This window comes from Notamacropus eugenii, chromosome 4, assembly GCF_028372415.1.
Source record: "Notamacropus eugenii isolate mMacEug1 chromosome 4, mMacEug1.pri_v2, whole genome shotgun sequence".
Lineage (NCBI taxonomy): Eukaryota > Metazoa > Chordata > Mammalia > Diprotodontia > Macropodidae > Notamacropus > Notamacropus eugenii.
This window is the reverse complement of record NC_092875.1, coordinates 200457692-200476024: the sequence shown is the minus strand read 5'-3', so window position 1 is coordinate 200476024 and position 18333 is coordinate 200457692. Positions and strand designations below refer to the sequence as shown.

Below are 18333 nucleotides of genomic sequence, written 5' to 3'. Positions count from 1 at the left end.
CCCAGCTAGTGCTTAGGGGCTGAGATTCAAATGCTGATTCCCAGCCTCAGGGCTTTTGGAGGGGGGCTGCTATTCAGTGTGAGATTAAGTTCAAGTGCTCAGGTGGGGGCAGGGCAGCCACATGGGGCTCAGTTCCCTCAGGGGGTTTACTGGGAGACCTTCAACAATGGATCCAGGCTCCAGTCTGCTTTGGGAGCCCCTGTCTGCTGTTGCCTCCTGAGGGGACCTGGGTTATGGAGACACCCCGCTCCCCTCTTTGCAAGCTGAAAAGACATTCTCACTGACCTTTGGGGCCTGGGGGTGAAGGGACCTGTGTTGTGGCTAGAGATTCTGTCCCTGAATCCTGCTTGGATCTGCTCCCATCGGTGTCACCCAGCCAAGGCAAGGCTGGGGTCTGCTCTGGGTCGAGTGCATGACAGACCTTTGGTGTAGGTTTTTCAGATCTCTCTGGAACAGAAACCTCCTCCACTCCATTGTTCTGTGGCTTCTGCTGCTCCAGAATTTGTTGGGAGTTCTTCTTTACAGGTATTCTATGGGCTGTGGGTTAGGAGCTAGCATATGTGTGTCTTTCTACTCCACTATCTTGGCTCCTCCCCTCCAGAAAACTAATTTTTTTAATGAAATCTGAGTAATTTTTTAAAATGGAGGGGGCGGAGCCAAGATGGTGGAGTGAAAGCAACGACTCACCTAAGCTCCTGGACAAATTCCTCTAGATACCTCTGAAAGGAGAATCTGACCAAACTTTGGAGGTGTGGAATCCAGTGGATGACAGACTTTGACGGATTTGGAGCCTAGGTTAGACTGGAAGGTCCACGGGAAGGATCTGTTCCGCGGGGGTGAGCCCCCAGCACACAGCGCAGCTCGGTCAGCGCAGCAGGGCAGAAGGGACCTGAGAAGCCTGAGAGCGGCGGGCGGAAGCAGCGGAGCAGGAGACCAGCCAAACCGAGCCGGTGAGAGCCGCTGAGCTCCAGATATCCATGCAGCAGCCCTTGAAACCTTCAGCCTGAAGACTAAACTTCGGTAAGTCACGTACTTGAACTTCCAGGAGCCAGGATGGCAGAGTGATCAGTAAATGCTCTCCCCTCCCCCCTGATGACCGTGAAAGAACCATAAAATATGTCCCTGGAAAAATCCTGGATCAGTGGGAACAGCAGAAGGGGGCAAATAGTCTCATAACACCAGAGGCTAGGAAAATAGCAAAGGGGGATTCTTCCTACTGTGGTGGAGGCGATCTGGAAGGACAGAGGACCCAGGGCAGAGAAAATTCGCACTGAGACCCAGGCAAGCCTCACCTCCGCAAGACGAGCCCCAGGAGGGGTGGGAACACGCATTAGCATCTAGGCGTGCCTCAGCCCTCCAGGGGAAAGGGAAGACAATAGGGAAGCTGGGATCACCATCCCCAGAGGTTGCCTTTGCCTCAGTACAGCTGAGGAAATCTCCTGTGACCAGACCACCCCTCCCACACACTTAACAAGCTAACCCCAGGTTTGATCTGGGAAACAAAAACCAAAAACCTGCTTTTAGCTTTTTCACACATCAGCTCAATCCAAAGTTCTATACCTTCTGACTGAAAGAATCAGAAGCTACAACACTCAGCCAACATCATGAATAGGAAAAAGCAGAAAGGAGAAAAAAACATAGAATCTTTCTATGGGGATAAGGACCAAAACACAAACACCAAAGAGGTCAGAGATGAGACTGTACTTCCAACTTCAGAAGGGATTATGAACCTCTCGCAAGCACAACTAGCTTTCCTGGAACAGGTGAAGAAGGAAATAGAAGAAAAACTGGCCAATGATTTTAAAATTATAAAAAAAGAATTCACTGATGAGAACATAACTTTGAAAAGGAAAATTGAACAAATGGAAAAGGAAGTTCAAAAGTTAACTGGAGAAAATAATTCCCTAAAAGGAAGAGTTAATCAAACGGAAAAGGAAACTCAAAACCTAATTGGGAAAATTGATCAAATGGAAAAGGAAACACAAAACCTAACTGGGAAAATTGGTCGAATGGAAAAGGAAGTACAAAAATTAAATGGAGAAAATAGCTCCTTAAAGGGAAAAATTGGTCAGATGGAAAAGGAGATGCAAAAGTTAACTGAAGAAAACAATACGATGAAGATTAGAATTGGGCAAGTAGAAACTAATGACTCAATGAGGCAACAAGAATCAGCCAAACAAAATCTAAAGAATGAAAAGATAGAAGAAAATGTAAAATATTTAATTGGAAAAACAACTGACCTGGAAAATAGATCCAGGAGAGAAAATTTAAGAATTATTAGCCTGCCAGAAACCCATGATGAAGAAAAGAGTCTGGACAATATCTTCCAGGAAATCATCAAGGAAAACTGCCCAGAAGTACTAGACTCAGAGGGCAAAATAGTCATCGAAGAATCCACCGTTCCCCTCCCGAAAGGGATTCCCAAACTCAAAACCCCAAGAAATATCATGGCCAAATTCCAGAGCTATCAAGTGAAAGAGAAAATACTACAAGCAGCCAGAAAGAAACAATTCAAATATCAAGGACATACAGTCAGGATCACACAGGACCTGGCAGCTTCTACATTAAAAGATGGAAAGAATTGGAACCCAATATTCCATAAGGCAAAGGAGTTGGGACTTCAACCAAGGATCAACTACCTAGCAAAGTTCAGCATAACATTTCAGGCAAGGAGAAAGTCATTCAACGAAATAAGGGATTTCCAGAGCTTCCTGACCAAAACGCCAGAACTCAGTAGACAATTTGATCTTCAAATGCAGGTCTCAAGAGAATCATAAAAAGGTAAACAGAGGGGAAAAAACAAAAACAAAAACTTGTTACTCAATTAGGGCAAACTGTTTACCTCCCTATAAGGGAAGATGATACCTGTTAATCTTGAGAACTGTGTAGCTATTATGATAAAAGGGATATACATGGAGGGAATGGGTATAAAGTAAATGATGTCATGTCAAAAATATGATTTAAGTATGAGAAGGGATTGTAATAGGAGGTGTGAAAAAGGGGAAGCAGAAAATGGCAAATTACATCACAGGAAGAAGTACAAAACTATAGTAGAGGGAAGGAGGGGAGGGAGATGAGCATTGTTTGAGAGGTACTCTCATCTGATTTGTTTAAAGGAGGGAACAATAATCTTAAGTAGATAATCCTAACTAGCTCTATAGGAGGGGAAGGGGGAAGAAAGGCGAGGGAGGCTAAAAGGGAGGGAAGAAGCAATAAGAGTAAAGGGGAGTAAAAGGGAGGGGGGCTAAAAGAAGGAGGGGAAGGCTGCAGGAGGAGGGGGTGAAAAGTGAGTACTATTGAGGAGGGGAAGGGAGACAGGAGAGCTAAAAGCACAAATGGTGGGAAAGAGGATAGAGGGAAATACACAGATTGTAATCAAAACTGTGAATGTGAATGGAATGAATTCTCCCATAAAACGGAGATGGATAGCAGAATGGATTAAAAGCCATAATCTAACAATATGCTGCTTACAAGAAACACATTTGAAACGGGGGGATACACATAAGATAAAGGTCAAAGGATGGAGCAGAATATATTGTCCTTCAGCTCATGTAAGAAAGGCAGGAGTAGCAATCCTAATCTCAGACAAAGCAAAAGCAGAAATAGATCTAATCAAAAGGGATAAGGATGGAAACTAATCTGCTAAAAGGCACCATAGACAATGAAGCAATATCATTACTAAACATGTATGCTCCAAGTGGGATAGCATCCAGATTCTTAGAGGAGAGGTTGGGGGAGTTAAAGGAAGAAATTGACAGCAAAACTATACTAGTGGGGGACCTCAAACTCCCCCTCTCTGAACTTGATAAATCTAACCTCAAAATAAACAAGAAAGAGGTTAAGGAGGTAAATAAAACTCTGGATAAGGTAGATATGATAGATCTTTGGAGAAAATTGAATGGGAATAGAAAGGAATATACCTTTTTCTCAGTGGTACATGGAACATTTACAAAAACTGACCATGTACTAGGACATAAAAATCTCACAGTCCAGTGCATAAAGGTAGAGATAATCAATGCATCCTTCTCAGATCATAATGCATTAAAAATTACATGTAATAAAAGGCCATGGAAAGATAAACCAAAAATCATTTGGAAACTAAATAATCTAATCCTAAAAAAGGGTTGGGTTAAAGAAGAAATCATAGAAACAATCAACAATTTCATTCAAGAGAATGACAATAGTGAGACAACATACCAAATCTTATGGGATACTGCAAAAGCAGTTATTAGGGGAAGTTTTATATCTTTGAATGCTTACATCAATAAAATAGAGAAAGAGGAGATCAATGACTTGGGCTTGCAGTTGAAAAAGCTAGAAAAAGAACAAATTGAAAATCCCCAAGTAAATACCAAATTAGAAAAACTGAAAACCAAAGGAGAGATTAATAAAATTGAAATTAAGAAAACTATTGAATTGATAAATTAAACCAATAGTTGGTTTTATGAAAAAACTAATAAAATTGATAAACCTTTGGTCAATCCGATTTAAAAAAAGAAAGAAGAAAATCAAATTACTAATATTAAAAATGAAAGGGGTGAACTCACCTCCAATGAGGAGGAAATTAAAACAATAATTAGAAACTACTTTGCCCAACTTTATGCCCACAAATTCGATAATCTAAATGAGATGGATGAATATTTTAAAAAATACAAATTGCCCAGATTAACAGAAGAGGAAGTTGAATACCTAAACAATCCCATCTCAGAAAAAGAAATTGAACAAGCCATCAATGAACTCCCTAGGAAAAAATCTCCAGGGCCAGATGGATTCACAAGTGAATTCTATCAAACATCTAAAGAACAGTTAATTCCAATACTATATAGACTATTTTTGAAAATTGGGGAAGAAGGAGTCCTCCCAAATTCTTTCTAGTATACAAATATGGTTTTGATACCCAAACCAGGAAGAGACAAAACAGAGAAAGAAAATTATAGACCAATTTCCCTAATGAATATGGATGCAAAAATTTTAAATAAGATTTTAGCAAAACAAATATAGCATCTTATCACGAGATTAATACATTGTGATCAGGTAGGATTCATACCAGGATTACAGGGCTGGTTCAATATTAGGAAAACTATTAGCATTATCCATCACATCAACAACAAAGCTAACAAAAACCATGATTATCTCAATAGATGCAGAAAAAGCTTTTGACAAAATACAACACCCATTCCTACTAAAAACACTGGAGAACGTAGGAATAAAGGGAACTTTCCATAAAATAATAAGCAGTATCTGCCTAAAACCTTTAGCAAGCATTTTATGCAATGGGGGTAAGCTAGATGCATTCCCAATAAGATCAGGGGTGAAACAAGGATATCCATTATCACCATTATTATTCAATATGGTACTAGAAATGTTAGCGGTAGCAATTAGACAAGATAAAGATATTGAAGGAATAAGAATAGCCAAAGAAGAAATTAAGTTATCACTCTTTGCAGATGATATGATGATATACTTAGAGAATCCCAGAGATTCAAGTAAAAATCTACTTGAAATAATAAACAACTTTGGCAAAGTTGCAGGTTACAAAATAAACCCACACAAATCTTCTGCATTCCTATATATTAGCAACAAAGTCCAACAGCAAGAGATAGAAAGAGAAATCCCATTTAAAGCTAGGGTAGACACTATAAAATACTTAGGAGTTTACCTGCCAAAACAAACCCAGGGATTATATGAACACAATTACAAGACACTTTTTGCACAAATAAAGTCAGACTTAAGTGGAAAAACATCAGTTGTTCATGGGTAGGCTGACCTAATATAATAAAAATGACAATTCTACCTAAATTAATTTACCTATTTAGTGCCATACCAATTTAACTATCAGATAATTATTTTCTAGAGCTGGATAAAATAATATCAAAATTCATTTGGAAGAACAAAAGGTCTAGAATATCAAAGGGACTAACGAAAAGAAATGTTTGGGAAGGTGGCCTAGCGCTACTAGACCTGAAATTGTATTATAAAGCAGCAATTATCAAAACCACTTGGTATTGGCTAAGAAACACAGGGGTAGACAAGTGGAATAGACTTGGCACTCAAGACACAGTAGGCAAAGAATATAGCAACGTCCTGTTTGATAAACCCAAGGACCCCAGCTTCTGGGATAAGAACTCATTGTTTGACAAAAATTGCTGGGAAAACTGGATAACAGTGTGGCAGAAATTAGGTATAGACCCATGCCTGACACCGCACACAAGAAGAAAGTCCAAATGGGTACATGATTTAGGTATAAAGATTGATACCATGAATAAAGTGGAGAAGGAAAGAATAGTGTATTTATCAGATTTATGGAAAAGGGAAGAATTTTTTACTAAAGAAGAGACAGAAAGCATTATGAAATGCAAGATGGATAATTCTGATTACATTAAACTGAAAAGTTTTTGCACAACCAAACCCAATGCAACCACAATCCAGAGGGATGCAGTAAATTGGGAAAGAATTTTTACAGCTAAGCTCGGGGATAAAGGCCTCATTTCTAGAATATATAGAGAACTGACTCAAATGTATAATCATACCAGTCATTCCCCAATTGATAAATGGTCAAAGGATATGAACAGGCAATTTTTGGAAGAAGAAATTAAAGATATCTATAATCATATGAAAAAATGCTCTAAATCACTGTTGATTAGAGAGATGCAAATCAAAACAACTCTGAGGTACCACATCACACCTATAAGATTGGTAAACATGACAGAACAAGAAAATGATAAATGCTGGAGAGGATGTGGGAGAGTAGGAACACTAATTCATTGTTGGTGGAGCTGCGAGCGCATCCAACCATTCTGGAGAGCAATTTGGAACTATGCCCAAAGGGCTACAAAAATGTGCATACCCTTTGACCCAGCAATATCGCTACTAGGACTGTATCCCCAAGAGATCATAAAAATGGGAAAGGGTCCCACATGTACAAAAATATTTATAGCAGCACTCTTTGTAGTTGCCAAAAACTGGAAGTCAAGGGGATGTCCATCAATTGAGGAATGGCTGAATAAATTATGGTATATGAATGTAATGGAGTACTATTGTGCCATAAGAAATGATGAACAAGAAGACTTCAGAGAGGCCTGGAAGGACTTATATGACCTGATGCTGAGTGAAAGGAGCAGAACCAGGAGAACTTTGTGCACAGCAACGACCACAGTGTGTGAGAGTTTTTTCTGGTAGACTTGGAATTTTGTAATAATGCAAGAACTTCTTAAAAAAAAAATAATAAAATCCCAATGGTGGTTCTCTAAGGCAAAATGCCTTCCACACTCAGAGAAAGAAATATGGAAGTCATTCGCAGAATGTAGCAGATCATGTTTGTGTATGTGTATGTGTTTGTGTATCATGTTTTGATTTGTTATATGATTTCTTCCATTTATTTTAGTCTGACTACATAGCATGACTATAGTGAAAATGTACTCAATAGGAAAGTATATGTAGAACCTAAACAGAACTGTATGCAGTCGTGGGGAGGGAGGGGGGTAGTGGGGGGTAGGTGTGGGGGGGATAAAATCTCAATTGTATGGCAGTGATTGTTAAACATTAAAAAATAATTTTAAAAAATGCATCTGTATTTCAGATCTCATCCTTTATTAAAGTTAAAACGTTACTTTAACACTTCATGTAAGAGTTGGGACTCATCAGTGTCTAAATCTCATTATGGAAAATATAGTTGAAAGCCCTCTGACTGCTCTCAGAGGCCTTCCTATCCCTAACGAAGTACAACTTAAATGATTTGTTTGGGTGAAAAGATCACAGTGATGAAAACTTGATAGACTGAATGATGAAAGCTTATTTTTACTTGTTAGTCATACAATCATCAGTTAGGGAATTGGGGCCTCAGGATGTAGTTATCTTCAGGATGATACAGCAGCTAGTTAGGAGGAAGGGAAGAATTCCAGATAATAGGTTTGGGAGAAGTCCTCTATCTGTTTTTGAAATAATAACTTCATGGATCAAGTGTGTTATCTGCATCCAAGTGAACACATAGTAACTGAAGTCATAGATTAAAACAGGTGTGTGGGATGGCTCAGGTCCCTACATAAATCAATTACTCAGAGGCCTCTCAAAGTGATGACAGAAAAGAGATTTATTCAATTCTCGAGAAGCGGGGCTAACCTGTAGGAGTAGGAAAGCCGAAGACAAAGAAAAGGGCAGTGATTTATATAGACCCTAACGCAAGTCCCTCCTCCCCCCACTGACCATTATCCTCATTAGCTAAGAATATGATCTTACATTCTAGACACGAAATCTAACCAATCCTTTTTGAAATGAAGACATCGAGGAATTATGTGAGTTTTGTCCAATCATTGAGACCCTTATACACTACACAGTTTTATATCCTTATATGGAACTATTCTATTCCAAAAATATTGTAACCCTGAGCCTTTAGGCCTTACCTCACCCCTGGGGGAAGAATTACAATCTGAGAAGTCTTCACTAAACCTATCCCACTCACAGGGGTGTGGAACCTGTGGCCTCAAGGCCACATGTGTCCCTCTGGGTCCTCAAGTGTGGCCTTTTGACTGAATCCAAACTTTGGAAAAGAAATCCCTTTAATAAAAGAATTTGTTCTATAAAACTTGGACTCAGTCAAAAAGTAACACCCAAGGACCTAGAAAGACCATGTGTTACCTAAAGACTTCAGGTTCCCCCAATCCACTGGATCAGATCTCACAAAGCCCCCTTGTTAGCCAACCTTGAATAAATCTGGGAACATTACACTTTAACAATCCAGTTCCCTTCAAATGATTACTGCACAAAATGATGCCAGAGTTTTGATCTGGAAATGTGGGTAACAAATAATGCTCTCTTTTCATTAATTACAACCAAAAAAGGAGGAGAACTTTAAATGCACATCAGGGATGAGACTTTCCTATACAAAAAGGAAAAACTACGAATTCCTCTTTGGAGCTGCTGTTCTACCACTACCCAATTTCAGACTTGGATCTGGAAGAATATAGTATGCCATGATCATCTCTAGCCTTTTGGCAGTCTTGGTAGGTTATATAGAATACCCTTTAATCAGTTTTAGACTCATAAGCAAAGGGATTTGATGAAGTATCATTAATGAGGAAAGATCCAATAAAGCATTTCCCACATTGACTTGGGACATCCTCTTCCATAAATTCATGCTCATCATCAGCAGGAAGAGTGTAGGTCATAGAAGGAGAGGCACACTTCTAGGGAATACCTGCTCCAGGCAACGTTACTGTGAGATTCCACCTCTAGATTCCACCTGGCTTTCCCTCTGTGGGTGTGTGATTGTGGAGCTTTTATTTGTTTTCAGTATCACTGAAGTCATTGGCTATGGTGCTATTACTTCCTCTTGAATGAAGTCATCTCTACATATGAAGGTGTCCCTTCCCTTTGACTAAGCCACTAGGTCTATACTGCAAAGAGATCAAAGAAAAATAATAAAAATGTTTTAGTATGTTTCTTTGTGGAGACAAAGAATTAGAAACTCAAGGGACGCCCACTATTTCAGGAATGGTTGAATAACATATCAATTTGATAGAAAACTAAATGTGATGTAAGAAATGATGAAAGGCATCAGCTCAGTGATTTGTGACTTTTGAGGTAGTTATTTTGGAGTTCTTTCAGAAATTGTACCAACATTGATGTCACTTTCATTAATTTCATATTTTTTATCAGCTTATTTAGACCATTTGGTTTGCAGTTACTATAGTCTCAGGCAGTGTCCTCTCATCTTTATCTTAGAATCATAGAATCTCATTTCTAACTCTGATAAAAACAGAATGACCAACCACAGTTCCAAAGGCCTCATAATGAAACGTGCTATCCACCTCCATATAGAGTTATGATGAACTCAGATTGCAAATTGAAGCATATGTGAGGAAAAAATTTATTGTTTGGGAAAAATTATTTTACTATTTAAATCTAACCTTATATGATTAGAGATTGTCTTTCCCCAGAATGTCATCTGACTCTAGTAACTCTATAGAAATGGTGGTGATGGCCATCAGGTGGTGGTGTTGGTGGTTGTTTGTTGCCCTAGATCCTGGATCCACCTAAACCATTTTTGTTTTGGGTTACTACATCCAGGACTTTTGATGAATCCACCTAAACTTCTATTTTTGGTTCCCTTGTGTTTTGGCCTAACCCAAATTTTATTGAATGTTTACAGTAATTCTTTCCTGTCTTAGTCTACCTTGTTTTCAAGTTGGCCTGTCTCATCAATTTTGCTTAACTGTGTATAGGTGGTTATTGCGTGGACACCTTTGTCTAAATCCTGTATAAGGTAAAGCTTAAGGAGCCTGGAAGAGAGGGAGGCACACCTCCTTTCCAGCTCACTATCCTCTACTAAATGACTTAATAAATTTCTTTCTAAAACTCTTTCAGATTTTGAAATTTGTTCTCATAAAAAATACATTTTCTTGTCTTTATTTCTTTTTCCTCATTTTCATTTTCCCCTCTCTGGACAAGATTAATTGGAGAATTTGTTTTGCTGAACTATACATATTTGTAATTGTTTTTTTTTCTTGCCTTCTCAATGGATGTGGGAGAGGGAAGGGAGAGAGAATTTGGAACTGAAAATGAGATTGAATTTTAAATGAAAGTAGAAAAATAAGAAAGTGCTATTCAATTTAAAACCCTGAGATGTTTTTTCTCTTAGAAAAATAGAAGGTAGCCTTGGAATAGCAGAAAGTTTTCCTTAAAACCTCCCTTGTTGGGCAAAAACATCCTCCTGGCTTTTTTTCAAGTCTGGTTTATTGAAAACAATTTTTGTCTCAAGGTCACAGAGGCACAGGCTTGTGGGGCTCTTAGAGCTTGGTCAGACTCTAAGAGGCCAAGGTCATCCACAGCATCCATTACCAATACTCTTGACTTTTGTCATGCTACTGGACTTCAATGACTTTTGAAGAGAGAGTGAGTCTGAGGACTTTGTGCAATTCTGCTCACTTAAATCAAATTCATCACTTCATGATGTCCTTGAAAACTAAAAATAGATAAATAAATTTTAAAAAGAGAATGTTTGAAAATCATCTATTTCATTGAATGATCATTTCCCCCCCAAAGTACTATACTCAGTTTTGCTGGGTAGGTGATTCTTAGTTTTAATTCTAGCTCCTTTGACTTCTGGAATGTCATATTCCAAGGCTTTTGATCCCTTAATGTAGAAACTGCTAGATCTTGTGTTATCCTGATTGTATTTCCACAGTACTTGAATTGTTTCTTTCTGGATGCTTGTAATATTTTCTCCTTGACCTTGGAACTCTGGAATCTGGCTACCATGTCCCTAGTATGTTTTCTTTTCAGATCTCCTTCAGGACATGATGGGTGGATTCTTTCAATATTTATTTTACCCTCTGGTTCTAGAATATCAGGGCAGTTTTCCTTCACAATTTCATGAAGGATGATGTCCAGGCTCTTTTTCTGATCATGGCTTTCAGATAGTCCTATAATTTTAAAATTGTTTCTCCTGGATCTATTTTCCAGGTCAGTTGTTTTTCCAATGAGGTATTTCACCTTGTCTGCTATTTTTTATTCATTTGGCTTTGTTTTATAATTTCTTGATTTTTCATAAAGTCATTAGCTTCCATCTGCTCCATTCTAGTATTTAAGGAATTATCTTCCTCAGTGAGCTTTTGGATCTCCTTTTTCCATCTGGCCAATTCTGCTTTTTAGGGCATTCTTCTCCTCATTGGCTTTTTGGATCTCTTTTGCCATTTGGGTTAGTGTATTTTTTTTAAATGTTATTTTCTTTAGCATTTTTTAAGGGTCTCCTTTAGAAAGCAGTTGCCTGTTTTTCATGATTTTCTTGCATCTCTCTCATCTCTCTTCCCAATTTTTGCTCTACTTCTCTAGCTTGGCTTTCAAAATCCTTTTTGAGTTCTTTCATGGCCAGAGACCAATTCGTATTTTTCATGGAGGCTTTGAATGAAAGAGCTTTGACTTTGTTTTCTTCTGTTTATGCTTTGTTCTTCCTTGTCACCAAAGTGAGATTTTATAGCCTGATTCTCTTTTCCAGTTTTTGCTCATTTCCCCAGCCAATTACTTGACTTTTGAGCTCTTTGTCAAGGTAGTTCTCTGCTTTCAATGGACATTCAAGGTGTACTTTCAGCTGCTCCATCCTCCCCCCACCAAATCTCTGGGCCTAGCCCTCCAGAAACAGTGGCTGCAGCTGCCTCTTCTGCTGCTGTGGCTGCCGACACTTCCTCTACCCACTCCCCCCTCTGCAGCCCTGGGGCTTGGGCTGGACCACTCCACTCTCCTGGTCCCACAGTCTTTTCCAATGTGGAAGGTCCCTCATTAAGCTTCCAATATATACTCAGCATTTTGGGGTCATGAAATCTGGAAACCACTACAGGTGTGAGAGATTCAGTCTCCCCATGGCCTGCTCAGGTCCCCTCTGTGCATTTGTGACTGACACTGGACTGTGCTCTGCTCCCTGCATGGCATGATAGACCCTTCCCAGTGACCTTCCAGGCTGTCTTGGGCTGGAGATTTGCTTCACTCCATCATTCTGTGGGTTCTGCAACTTCAGAATTTGTTTAGAGCCATTTTTTACAGGTATCTGGCTGGGCTTGGTGGGAGTGCTCTAGAAAGTCCATGCTGGGGGGAGGAGCCAAGATGGCGGAGTAGAAAGATACACATATGCTAGCTCCCAACCCACAGCCCATAAAATATCTGTAAAGAAGAACTCCCAACAAATTCTGGAGCAGCAGAAGCCACAGAACAACAGAGCGGATGAGATTTCTGTTCCAGAGAGCTCTGAAAAACAGACACCAAAGGTTCATCATGCACCGGACCTGGAGCAGAGCCCAGCCCTGCCTTGGCTGCATGGCACCAAGAGGAGCAGATCCGAGCAGGCTCCAGGGACAAAATCTCCAGCAGCCCCGCAGGTCCCTCCACCCACAGGCACCAGGGGTGAGTGAGAGAGTCTTTTTGGCTCACTGGGAGGAGAGTGGGGTGTCTCCATGGCTTGGGCCCCCTCGGGAGGCAGCAGCGGAGGCAGCAGCAGACAAGGGCTCCCCAAGCAGGCAGGAGCTTGGATCCATTGTTGAAGGTCTCCCAGTAAACCCTCTGAGGGAACTGAGCCTGTGTGGCAGCCCTGCCCCCACCTGAGCACCTGAACTTAATCTCACACTGAATAGCAGCCCCGCCCCTGCCAAAGCCCTAAGGCTGGGAAGCAGCATTTGAATCTCAGACCCCAAGTGCTGGCTGGGTGGATCTGGAGGTGAGGTGGGTGAGGAGAGGACACTCAGAAGTCAAGTAACTGGCTGGGAGAATGCCCAGAAAAGGGAAAAAAATAAGACCATAGTAGGTTACTTTCTTGGTGAACAGATATCTCCTCCCTTCCTTTCGGATGAGGAAGAACAAGGCTTACCATCAGGGAAAGACACAGAAGTCAAGGCTTCTATGTCCCAAACATCCAGAATAAATATTCAATGGGCTCAGGCCATGGAAGAGCTCAAAAAGGATTTTGAAAATCAAGTTAAAGAGGTGGAGGAAAGTCCATGCTGTTACTTCACCCTGGTACCATTATCTTAAAAACACTCACTTATTTTTTCCCTGTCTTGGGAGAATCCTCCCAGTTGTCCCAGGGATTTCTCCCCTCTTTAGGTACCTTAGAATTTTTCCCTCCCATTCTCATGCCTGTCTTTAGCCCATGGCAGGTTCTGATAGTCTCTCTGAATAGGGAGTGTCCTGGCTATCAAAAGCTGTCCCAGCTATCAAAATTCATTCTGGGGATTCCTCCCCACCCCCTAGGTGTAGAACCCATTCCTCCCACCTGCAAATCCATTAAGACTGACACTGCCCTCTGCCCAGAGATGAGCTGTAGGGTTCCCAAGGTACCTCTTGATTGACAAAGGGTGTTTCTTTCTTTTGCTCAGTATACCATCTTGCTAGCAAGGCTTCCTCCAATTCCTCTGAAATCCCTAAACATGGTTAAAGGTTGTGTACCTGTATGGGGCAGAATCAACATACAGGAACTGTTGAAATCAGCAGAAGTACTCTTCCTGTCATATCTTATCTCACTCTGCCTAAGTCAGCAAGTCAAGCCCCACATTGGGCACCAAAATTGTTAGGCACATGCTTGACACTGAAAGATATCAAGGAAAATTTATTAAAGCAGAGTTCAGAGGAATTGAACACCTTTGGCCAAAAGCCTCCTTTATGGGAGGAGGGAGTGTTGGATACAGAAGGAAGAGCATTTTATACTGTTAGTTCAGGATAGATCCTCCTATCAGAGGACAGACTGGTCTGTTCTCTTTCAGGCCACAATCTTTTGACACTCCCACTGTATGTTTGCCCCTAAGCATATGCACCCCTCCCTTGTCATAGGCCCCTTGATCAGAGAATGGAGTGATAATTTTATGTGGGCAGGGTCTGCTTATATGCATGAGGTTCATTAAGCAAGTGCAGTGAAGAAGAGCTTTCTCCCAGTTATTCTAAATCATTTTCCCCTACTGGGTGAGGTTGGTTTCCTTTTATCAAGAACTTTGTGATTTTCTGAAGGCCACTGTCTGTGTTGTGATTGGTTGAGTCCACCTGCAGTGTGCTAGCTTTCTTATTATCTGATTTATTCTCAGTGATTTCATCAACTAGTTTCTGTGGAAACTTAACTCTTTGCCATCTCTCACAGTTCCATTTGCTGTTTCAGACTAGAAAATGCATACGCCATGGAGGAGGCAAAGAAAAGATAGGGAGAGAGAGAGAAGGCTTACATCTAGAAAGTTTTTCCAGGTGGAATTTATCAAAAACCGAGTTGGTGCAAAATGTCTTTTAAATATCACAAATCCCCAAATGCCACAAAGCCAAAATTCTCAATAATCACAAATTCCTAAGCACCAAAAGGTTTTTATCTTGGTGAGGAAGTTCAGTTTTTTCCTAAGGCAAGAACATATCCAATTAAACAATTCCCAGCTCCAAATAACATTTTACTTCCTGGGGCTGGAGTTCTCTATCCCCTTACTTATCAGATAAAGAGCATCCATTCCCATCCTCACAGGAATTCAAACTGCATGTATTAGAAAATACACATAAAGTTTTAAGTTAACACCACAGTGTACAGAGACCTAAAAATTGGGGCACAGGGACCCCTCCAAGAAAACCAGGCTCAGAGGTCCACTTACTTGCCTCTCCCAATGTCCCACAGGGGAGGGGAAGGAACAATACAGAGTAAACCAGGGTGAAAGGGAGAACAACACAGGGTAAAAAGTCTGCTCAAACAGAGCAAGGTGCCTTTTCTTTAAGTTTTGGAGACCAAATTTCTTACTAAGCTTGTTTTGTTTAGAAATCTCCTCCACAAATTACTGTTCTGGATTATACTGATGAGGCTTATACTGAAGGAGGGGAGTGAGACTTCTGCAAAGACCAGAGTACAGGGGCAGGTCACCTGGAATGATTTTGTAGACTCAAGCATTCTTGAGGTCAAGGTAAAGATATATTACACTTTTCAGTGGGCAAGAGTTCTTAGAGAACCTGCAACCTTAGAGTGGTACAGGTAAAGTCTGAATAAGATATTCTACAGTAAAACATGTGCCAAATATGCTAACTAGGTAATTCAGGGTGGGATTAGGGAGTGGTTGAGGAGGGTTAGCTCTTAAAGGAACATGCACTTTTGGTATCTCCTGTGCAGGTATTTTACGCTGAGTTCATCTGGAAATAGCCCAAGGGGCAGGGGGGCTACATGGAGGTATAGTTTTAAGCCTGAAATGTCACTAAGTTAACTAACAGTCAGGGCTGACTGAGAAATGGCAGGATGTTCCCACCAACATCTTGTTAGACAAGATAAATGTAAGGGAGTATAGGTATGTCTAAGTCTAGGATAAGTATGATTGGTCAGTGAGTAGCAAATGTCGTTGTGACCCAATACACAAACTGTTCAGCCAGTACACAGCTGGTTCAGACTATCAAGTTGTATAGGTGCAGCTGGCTACTATATCAGAAAAAAGAGAAAACAGTTGCTGCTGGGGCAGGCTATGTTCTTGGGTTGGAGAGAAGCTTCCTGGGATAGTGTTTTGAGGCTAGGGAGAAACGTGATTTTAGGATTAGGTCCAAGCACATGCACCCAAGCACCCTATAATTCTCCTCTTAAACAGATGGAAACCAAAATCTTTTGTGGTAAGGGATGAAGACCTCAGCTTCTGAAACTGCTTCATGCTGAAAGAGTACGTAGAGCTGTCCGTGTCTCACAGGGTTCTGCCATTTGAGGAATTGCGTCTATAGTCAGTGTGATGCCAGGTCCAGAGGGTGATGGGTGATGAGTCATGGTCTTGGACAGCATTTGGTACCCAGAGTGAGCTGTTATCTGCAAGTGTAGGTACTGAACCTACAAGATACAAATCTGGCAAAGAGATTAAACAAACATGGACCAAAAAAGAATAGGAAGGAATTACTAGAAATGGGGTGAGAATCCTGTCAAACTTCCTCACACCCTCTCAACTTAGCAATTATCCAGGGATAGGAGGGGCTTGGATCACCCCCACTTGTCCCAAACCTTCTTATCTGCTTTCCATATTTTTGATCAAGCCTTTATTTATTTTTTCAAATCCTTTGAACTCATTGTATAGATTGCTTCACTTTCCTTTATATTTCTACCATAGACAAGATAGCTCACAAGTTATTACTCCTCACTAGCATAAATGTACTGCCTTAAACAAAAGAGGTTTCTAGCTTGAACCTCACCTGAATAGATATACACCCTTGTTTCACAGGCTTGTTTATCCTTCTCTGACTATGTTCACTCTGGAAGAGAAACTTTAAAAATTAAGTGTTTTACATAAGATAAGTTCAAATACTAATTTTAACTCTTGCTTAGACCAGGAAATGACTCCAAATGCAAATCAAAACAGCAAGATCCCTTCTGCTTTATATATCATTACATTAATTTAGACATGCATTATCTTGAAAATGAAAATTTCACAGGCCTTACAAGAGAGATTTTTTCAAAAAACATTTCTTCTAAAAATATTTCCTTTCCTTTTAAAACAGTTTAAAATTTGTCCTGATGTTAAGAGAATCACTAAACTTTTATAAAGAAAATTAGTTGAAAACCTTTAAAATGATAGCTCTTTTTTCACCTTAAAGCAAAAATAAACCTTTAAAATTGAAATTCATTAAAACTTAGTTGGTATAAAAATGTCCTTAAGTAGAATGAATTTCCAAAGTATTATAACAAACTAAATTCTTAGTTATTGCAGAATTCCTAGGTATCACTCTAGTGCAGACTGAATAGTCCCTGTCTTGACTCCCTGGTACACAAAGGGAGTCCATTTTGTGGGGCAAACAACATATTATGTCACCTGGGTTGGGGGGGACTTCATCGTGGAAATGTTAAGGGTCTCTTGCATACTCTGGGTCCAGTATTTCTGGAAAATATGGCAACTAAAAGCATAAGTTCAGGGGACCCCTGAACAATTTATACATCACAGTGTTATAGTGTACATGACAGTGTGTGGTGACTACAATTGTCTTTCAAATTAAAATCCCAGTAGTTAAAATAATATATATTAAGTATATTTGAATAAATAGACGCATATGTATTTTGTATAGAGAACTGTTGTTTCCCCTGAAGCTTTGCTCTACTTAGTAAAGCTACTTATTTAAAGAAATTACAAGAAGGTTCTCACATATTCTTAATTCCTGAGATTATTAAGTGATCCATCCAGTCAGAAGAAGTCATACAATAATTTTCCTGGAACACCTAAAATCCATAGAGAAGCTGGGAAGAGAATACCTATTGAATGTCTCTGGAAGAAGACAAGGTAGCATGGTGTTGTGTAGAGACCATAGTCAGACAATAAGCCTTTATTAACCACTTCATATGTATCAAACATTGTGTGAAGCGCTAGGGATACAAAGACAGGCAGTAACATTGTCTGCCTCATAGAAGTTTTCATTCTAATGGGTAAGACAGCAAATGACTAGATACAGAAGAGATATATGCAGAGTAGAGGCAAGTCAAGGCAGGAAGGCGTTAATCATTAGAAGCTAGGTGGTACTGTAGAGAAAGCACTGGGCCTGAAGTCGGGAAAACATCTTCCTTAATTCAAGTCCCGCCTGAGACAGTTACTATCTGTATGACCCTGGGCAAGTCATTTAACCCCCATTACCTCCAAACAACAGCCACAAACTGAGAGATACCTGTTTTAAAAGGTAATATTTGAGGTGGATCTTAAAAGAAGAGCAAGTAATACGTATAGGAGAGCATTGTGGGCATGGGGCACAGCCAGCGTCATGCAAAGGGATACAAAGGGAGTTAGAGATGAGTCATAGTCAAGGGACAGCAAGTAGGCCAGTGCTGCTGGATTATAGAGTGGCTGGAGGGGAGAAAATTTAAAGAAGTTAGAAAAGATAGAAAGA

General features: G+C 40.1%; 1 pseudogene; it reads right to left on the bottom strand.

Annotated features, from left to right (window-relative positions):
- Positions 1-18333, bottom strand: part of LOC140502395 (centrosomal protein of 97 kDa-like) — a 52536-nt pseudogene that overhangs the window by 32604 nt on the left and 1599 nt on the right.